General features: G+C 46.1%; 1 pseudogene; it reads left to right on the forward strand.

Moving 5' to 3' along the window:
• Positions 1–669: 669 nt before the first annotated feature.
• On the forward strand, positions 670–6,266 carry LOC139276808 (zona pellucida sperm-binding protein 3-like; annotated as a pseudogene).
• The last annotated feature ends 1,724 nt before the right edge of the window (positions 6,267–7,990 follow it).

Below are 7,990 nucleotides of genomic sequence, written 5' to 3' on the forward strand. Positions count from 1 at the left end.
AGACACAAGGGGCGAGATCTTCGGCTTTCCGTTTTCAGGGCGAAAACAGAGGCGAGGCAGGAAATTTACTGCCCAATTAACGTTAGCGATTAATTGCTTAACTTTCAACATGAGGTGGAGCACAAAGGGAGGCGTTGAACTACTTTTGCAGCGCAAAAACAGGAACCTCGCCAACTTTAGTGCGGGGCCAGGAGCGCTCAGAGAGAGGCCTTGGGAGGGAAAAAAACATCAAAAAATCATTAAAGAAACATTGACAACACCCTTACCTCACAAATTGCTGCAAAAATTAAAACATTAAAAATTTTAACTTTCCAGTTTATCCAACTCACCACCGCCGACAGGGCTGTGTTTTCCCTGGTGGTCATCGTGGGGCGCGTTTCGCGGCGTACGGGTCGAGTGAGACTCGAAACTCGCAGCGGTGTCACAATGTGAGCCGGTGCACACCTGGCGCAGCTCTCCCCGGTGTTTCTAAGCGCCACCGCAAAAAACGAATCGAGGATCGCGGCAGGGTGAAAAACAGCTGACCGACAGATTTTTCGCCGCGGAGGGTCAAAACCCGGCAAAAACCCGGTCGCAAATGACCCCAAAATCCAGCCCAAGTTCGTTCTTTCTTTTCACTGGGTGTACAAATGGATTGTCCATTTTACCGTAGTAAAACCACACTAAAACATGACGCATCGGGACACTTCCTCCAATGGGGCCGCGCCACACTACCTGAGCACAGCTTCTGCCGAAACCAAACCACAAGTTCCTGAGGCGGCGGTTAATCCCCCCAATAAACCACAGCCAGCTTCCTCCACATCTTCCTGCCAAGGTCATGAACAACACAGCACAGCACTCCATAAACCAATTAATCAGCAAGGCCAGGAATTATAGCAGGGCATTGACTGACTTTCTCACCCATCCATTACCGAGAGACACTAAGGCAAATTGATCAGCACCATCGCCAAGATTAGTAAGATCTGGACAAGTTCAGAAGTTAAATGTGGTGTCTGCTTGCCTGTCTGGTTCATTTCCATCCTGTCCACCCTGAGTGAGCCATTGGGTCATAGATCAGGAGCTGGGATTCCAGGGCTGAGACTAAGGAGTGGGCAAGGGATGGTTGGAGAGGGGGAGGAGGGCACGGGGAGATCCCAGAGTAACAGAAGGGGGTTTGGGGCAGGGGCCAGCTGGTTTGGCAGGGTTCGGACAGGGAGTGGGGAGCAGTGCGAGTGGTGAGGTGCTGGGGCATATCGTGGCCAATTGAAGGGGAAAGGTGCGGGAATGAGGATGGGGGGGGGTGGGCTGGGTGGGGCTAGGATGTAGGTAACAGATGTTGGGGTGAAGGAACTGTGGATGGGATGGGGTCAGTAGCTGGCAGCATCAGTCGGGGGAGGGGGCAGGGGATAGTTAGCAGGGTGCTGGAATTGGGGATGGGGGTGAGTTCAGGAGCCAGGAGTGGGTGCGGAGGGAAGCTCAATTGGCAAAAGAATTTTCAATGATAATCGAGAGAGAAGGAGACTTCAGTAATAACTTAACCTCTGACCCAGGGCCTGGCGAAGGCCCAGACTGAGTGCAGCCCACGGATTGCGAGGGGTCACTCAGCCTTCCTGTCTCTCCTCCACAGTCTTGTCCATGCTCAGGTGGCCCTGGAGAGGGAGCACGCGGTGCCCATAGGTACACTCGAGTCCTCCTGCAACCGATGGGTACCGCAGGGAAAGGAAAGTCTTATCGACACGAGTAATAATATTGTGATTTACATTATGAGTTTATTTTAGTTTAATAGGTGATGATGTTTAATTATATTAGTGGTACTGCCTCAGTTTGAGGGGCACTTATGCAGTTGCCTCTCTGTTGGTGGAACTGGGCAATCCAGTGTTACTTCTATTGATTTATTAAAATAAACCAAGACTTGACCAATTCTCAACATGCAATCAGCTATTGGACCTCAACAGGTCACTACAGACTGCATCAGGTTGTAGGCGCGTTATCCTGTTTAGATCTGAATCCAATCTCACTCTAAACAAGTCTCCAATCGTTTTCGAGTCTTGCACCAAAAGGATTATAAAAGAGCCCATATACAGCTTTAAAACCAACAACAACCTGCACTTATGTAGCACCTTTAACATCGTAAGATGACCCAAGGTGCTTCACAGGAAAGTTATCAAACACAATTTGACACTGAGTCACAAGTGGAGATATTAGAACAGGTGATCAAAAACATGTCAAATAGATAGGTCTTAAAGAGCGTCTTACAGGAGGACAAAAGCAAAATACTCCAGGAGTGGAAATTTGAAATAAAAATCGAAAATTTTGGAAATACTCAGCAGGTCAGGCAGCATCTTGGAGATAGAAACACAGTTAACGTTTCAGGTCGATGAACTTTCGTCAGAATTTAATGTCGATGACCTTTCATCAGCGTCTGAAAGGAGGAGAGAGGCAGAGAGGAGGAGAGGCTCAGGGAGGATATTCCAGAGCTGAGGGCAAAGGCAGCTGAAGGCACAGCCAGCAATGGTGGAGCAATCGAAATCAGGGAGACGCAAGAGTTAACAATTGGAGGAGCGCAGAGATCTCGGAGCGTTGCAGGGTTGGAGGAGCCGAGGCAGGGGCGGAGTCGGGCAGTGGTACGGAGATGGAAATAGACTTCTTTCAGTGAAACATTATCAAAGCTCTTAATAAAATATAGCTCTGTATTTATCTGAAGTTGTAAAGTTTGATTAAATTTACATAGTTTGAATAGAATGTATGTTCTTTAGGTGTCTGTATATGTTTCTTTCATTATATTCTGTTTCAGTAAATCTTCAGTACATCAAAAAACAAAAGCTGAACTTGTCTTGTTCCCATAGACCCAGATAGTCTCCAGCCTGGAGCATCTCCCGATCACTGACCCAGTCTGTGTGAAAAACTTTCTGGAAACAACCAATTAGTAAGATTGTTGGATAGGCTATTGGTTTAGTTTAGCCACACCTGCTCCAATTGTTTTCAGGTGATGGCAGGCTGTGTGTATAAAAGGGGATCAGGGGACTCCCCACAGAGCACAGTTGAGCTGCAGTAGTTTGTATTATGGGGCAACTAGTGAAGGGTTTGGGGCCTCTGTTGGTTTTGATTGGAGCTGTTTGTTGCTCTGATACTAGGCAGCGGTTTAGAAACTGGGACTTCCCATGGAGCATTCAGAAGGCCACTCGTGTCCCTCCAGGCCCAGCTTTTGGTTCTGGTTTCAGTAAGTCTGAGGGGCGAAGTGTGTCTCCACTGCAGACTGTGATGGTGCAGTGTGGAGAGCAGAACCTGCTGGTCAGAGTACAGATGGATTTATTTGGAACCAGGCACCTGATTAAAGCAGCTGATCTGACCCTGGGGTCAACAGGTTGTTGGCCAACTGGGGTCTACTCTCAGAACCACACTGTCCTATTTCATTATGGGCTCCATGAATGTGACAGCACAGTAAAGGTAATGTGATTCTTGATCTAAAACCTTCTGCAAACAATGGGCCCCTGGGAGGAGGAATACTGGCATAGATTAGTTGGGCTGAATGGACTATTTGTGCTGAACATTCTATGAAATATTTGGACCTGAAACAATATGATAATGTAAGCTTTCATTTTGATTGGACTTCATGTTCAGAATATTTTAGTGAGGCTTGTTTAAATGAGATTCTCCATTGAGGTTTCTTTCCCTGATTCAACCTCTTATTGATTGAATCAAAACTGGGCATCTGGACTGAAGTACAAGGTTATGAGACTGCCTTGAGCAATGTAATAGTGGAGGGTGAGATGAAGGGTTGCAGCTACATGAGTGACTTTTTTGCTGTACATTTGGTGGTTTAGCCTTGATTTTCTGAGATTGGTTGGGACACAGTTGGAGTTCCATGCTGTTTTTGACTTGTAGAAAGAATCATGGGAACTGATTACTAAATATTCAAGTGTTCTTTATGCAAAAATGCTTGGAAAGATTGAGGCATTTTTCATCAAATTGAGGTGCCTCTAGACTAAAGGCAGAACATGCTTATGGTGAAATTGTACTGAGGAAACCTAGACTGAAGACAATCCTTTGAAGGGATTCTCAGGATTGTTGACATTTTAGAATGTTATGTTTTGAATAGTCAGACTAGATACTGCAAGCTCAAAGTAAGATGTGACCATAGTCCTTTTATTACAGATCACAGTGCCTCTCCAGCCTGAGACCTCCTTTTTTTTTTATATATACAGATGCTCGCATGGCATTGTGGGGTCCCTTGGGACTCCAGGGGATAAGTCCTCTGGTGGTTAGACATGTTTACATACATCACAGACTGCATCACCATAAGTGACCATAAAGTACTGAGACCCAATGGAGCAGTTATCCTTATTTCTGTCTTCCATCCCTAAACCCCTCTGCCTCTACCACTCCATCTATTTATGGCACTTATTAAAACTTTGTTTGTGGCCAAGCCTTTGGTCAAATATCTTGCATTGATTTGGTGCCAAACTTTTTTTTCTGAACCACCCTGTGAAGTGTCTTAATGTTTTACTATGTCAAGTGAGTTTTATATAAATGCACAAGTGGATGATTGTGGGTCACTTCCCTGCAGAGGCCTACAATATCTCTTCAAATGGATTTGGATAGGGCTGGGACTCTAATTAATAGAAGTATGAATTGCTGTGTTTCTCTAAACACTGCTCTCTTGTCCAAGAATGACTCCCTTGTTCTGTACCTGACCCTGACCAGATCACATTTTCTCTCCCAGAGGACGGATGACCTGCTGATTTACACCAGCCACCTGTACTACAGGCCAAGCCGTATTGGAGGAGTCATTGTGAGAACCAGTGGAGCAGTTGTCCCTATTGTGTGCCATTATCCCAGGTAAGGTGGATGATTGACAGGCTCTCCTTTCCTCTGATGGGGTTGTGAATTGGAAGTAAAACTGGCCTTTCTTCTTCCCACAGGAAGAGGACAGTGAGCAGCAATGCGATCAAGCCCACCTGGGTCCCCTTCTCCTCCACCAAGGCCGGAGAGGGACGTCTGTCATTCTCCCTGCGTCTGATGACTGGTAAGTGATTGTCAATTGTCTACCATGCATGTTTTACCCATTCCTTGGAATCAAGTGAGGAACCCAAAGCTTGTGTTCCTGCTCTCATTCCCTTTCCCTTTCCAGCTAACTGGAGTGCAGAGCGTACCTCCAATATCTACCACCTGGGTGACCTCATTAACATCGAGGCCTCTGTGATGACCGTGAACCACATGCCTCTGAAGCTCTATATTGACCGCTGTATAGCTACACTGAGCCCAGACCAGGACTCCACCCCCAGATACAACATTATTGACTTCAACGGGTAAGGTCTTTATCTGGGCTGCATATGTCACACACATAACTGTTTGGCGGAGGGAATCCATTCTTAATGATGCAGCTCTTTCTGACCCTCTTTCCAGTTGCCTGTTGGACAGCCGAGACGAAGACTCCTTTTCGTCCTTCGTCACCGCGAGATCACCTGGATAAGCTTCAGTTCAAGCTGGATGCATTCCGCTTCTTTGAGGATGACAGGGACTTGGTAAGAGGAGACCAGATGTTGAGACAGTGAGCGTTTGACACTGAGTAACTCGTGCATGTGTCTCCTGCAGATCTTCATCACTTGCCACCTGAAAGTAGCTGCAGCAGATCAAAGGCCAGATTCAGTCAACAAAGCTTGTTCCTTCCAGAAGCCAGCCAACCAGTGAGTGAAATCTAACCAACAATGGTGATCCTCTTTGGTCAGAATGCATCCATATGCCAATGGTGTGCTTCCTTGTTTGTTTAGATGGTCCCTGGTGACTGAATTGGACCTGTCCATGGTGGAAGGATCCACTGAGGTTTGTGCATGTTGTGATGGGGGCAACTGCGGAGCCTCGAGATTGCGATCTGGAGGAAGACTTCACTCCAGGGGCAGGAGAGAGGTCCTATCTGAGCTGGGTATGTTGTGGTGGTGTTGGGACTATTGTTCGATGTTTGTTTGTAACTGGATGGAATGACTTGTTGCAGAGTCGGAGCCTGTGTGGGAGGGTGAAGCCTCCCTTGGGCCCCTGATCATTCTGGATGCTGATCTGAAGGACCTGGTCCATTCGATGGGAAGTGAAGCTGTCGAGCCTCGTGAGGAGATTCCGAGTTCTTCTCCAGGTGAGTGTTGATTTTGAGAACCCAATTCCAGTCTAGTGACTCCTGACTCAATGGCTTCTCATTCTCTGCAGGTGAGGTGCTTCTGGTTGTGATGTTGGTAGCTGGGGCCATGATCTCAGCCACTCTGGTGGCCTTCTTCCTCTTCAGGAAACACACCTGAATCCTTTCTCATTTGGGCTTTTCCACCATTTGTCAAAAAATGGAGTAATAAATTTGAAATGTGACTTGCTTGAATCAGTCTTTGGTCTTGGTGTTTTGAACTTCAGTTGTTTCAAAGGCCCCTCCTGTGTTTACATTCCACATTTCCCTTGTAACAAGTGTTTATATAAAAAAAAAAAGACTCCATTCCTATTGCAGCTGCTTGTGCTATTATGATACTGGTCACGGCAACCATCCCACTCCCACTTTCCCTAATGAGCCCCGATTCTCTCTGACTATTTCCAGCACATTAGTCGGTCCCGGTTCTCTGATTCAATGAAATGGCCTTTTGCCCATCTGATATATTTTTTAACAATTAAAGGCCACAGGGTTTTGTTTTATTTTCCAAATTGGTCCCAGTAGTGTGCAGATCATTGTTGGAAGTTTGAAATCGCAGCTGGAACACAATATTGAGTGAAAAATTGGGTCTGAATGTGAGGCCCTCCTTGGTAGAGCAAGACTGCTAATGCTCACAGTTGAAGAATGAATGAGTTTGGGCAGCAAAGGGCAGCCAACACCCTTGTAACTATTGGTGTGAGTCAACCATTCAGCAGAGAAAATGAGGGCCAGGGTTGAGTTACTGCAGATTATATAAATGTGTTTGCAAACTGTTTCTGTTTTGCTGGTAATGGTGCCATTCAACTGGGCTGTCTCCCAAAAGACAGTGACTCACTGACCCTAGCATCTCCTTTACTCCCGGCACCTGCTGCCTATTTCCTTTCACCTTCATTTGATTGACAAACCTGACCGCACAAGAGAGTGGAGAGTGGAGAGTGGAGAGTGGAGAGTGGAGAGTGGAGAGTGGAGAGTGGAGAGTGGAGAGTGGAGAGTGGAGAGTGGAGAGTGGAGAGTGGAGAGTGGAGAGTGGAGAGTGGGATTTTACTGATTCTCACCACCTGCCACTTTGGGGTCAATTGAAACTCAGCAGTACCTGAGTTTAAAAGGATGGAACCTGCATGCATACAGCAGGGTAGGAGGCCACTTGACCCTTTTTGCCTGTATTTAATATTGAAGCATGGAAAATAGGAGCAGTAGTAGGCTGTTTGATCCTGTACCACCATTCAATATGATGATGTCTGATCCTCTCTCTCTCCTCTCCTCACCATATTCCTGCTTTCTCTCCATACTCTTTTTTTTTTTTTTTTTGTCTTGCTATATATCAAATATATTCCATGACTTAATTTCCACAGCCTTCTGTGGTAGAGAATTCCACAGGTTCACCACCCTCTGAAGAAATTTCTCATGTCCTAAATTTCCTACCCCTTATCCTGAGACACTGACCCCTTGTTCTCGACTTCCCAGCCAGGGGCAATATCCAGTCTGTCCAACCCCATCAAAATTTTATATATTTCACTGAGCTCTCCTCATTCTGCTAAACTCTAGTGAATACAGGCCTAGTTGACTGATTTCTCGCCTCATACGAGTCTTGCCATCCCAAGGAATCAGTCTGGTGACCCTTTGCTGCACTCCCTCTATGGAAAGTATAACCTTTAGTACTTTAAATCTATCATCTGGTGACTGACCCTTCTGCTAGAAAGTGTTCTCCTTCCCATTCCTTATGAAAACCTTCATAACTTTTTGAAAGTCTCTATTAAATCTCCACTCCTCTGGATTAAATATTGTGCCTTTAAATGGATGTAAGTAATAAGGAGCTGCTGCCATCTTTCTGCAGAAGGTAGATGGGGT

This window comes from Pristiophorus japonicus, chromosome 12 (assembly GCF_044704955.1).
Source record: "Pristiophorus japonicus isolate sPriJap1 chromosome 12, sPriJap1.hap1, whole genome shotgun sequence".
NCBI classification, from domain to species: Eukaryota; Metazoa; Chordata; class Chondrichthyes; family Pristiophoridae; genus Pristiophorus; species Pristiophorus japonicus.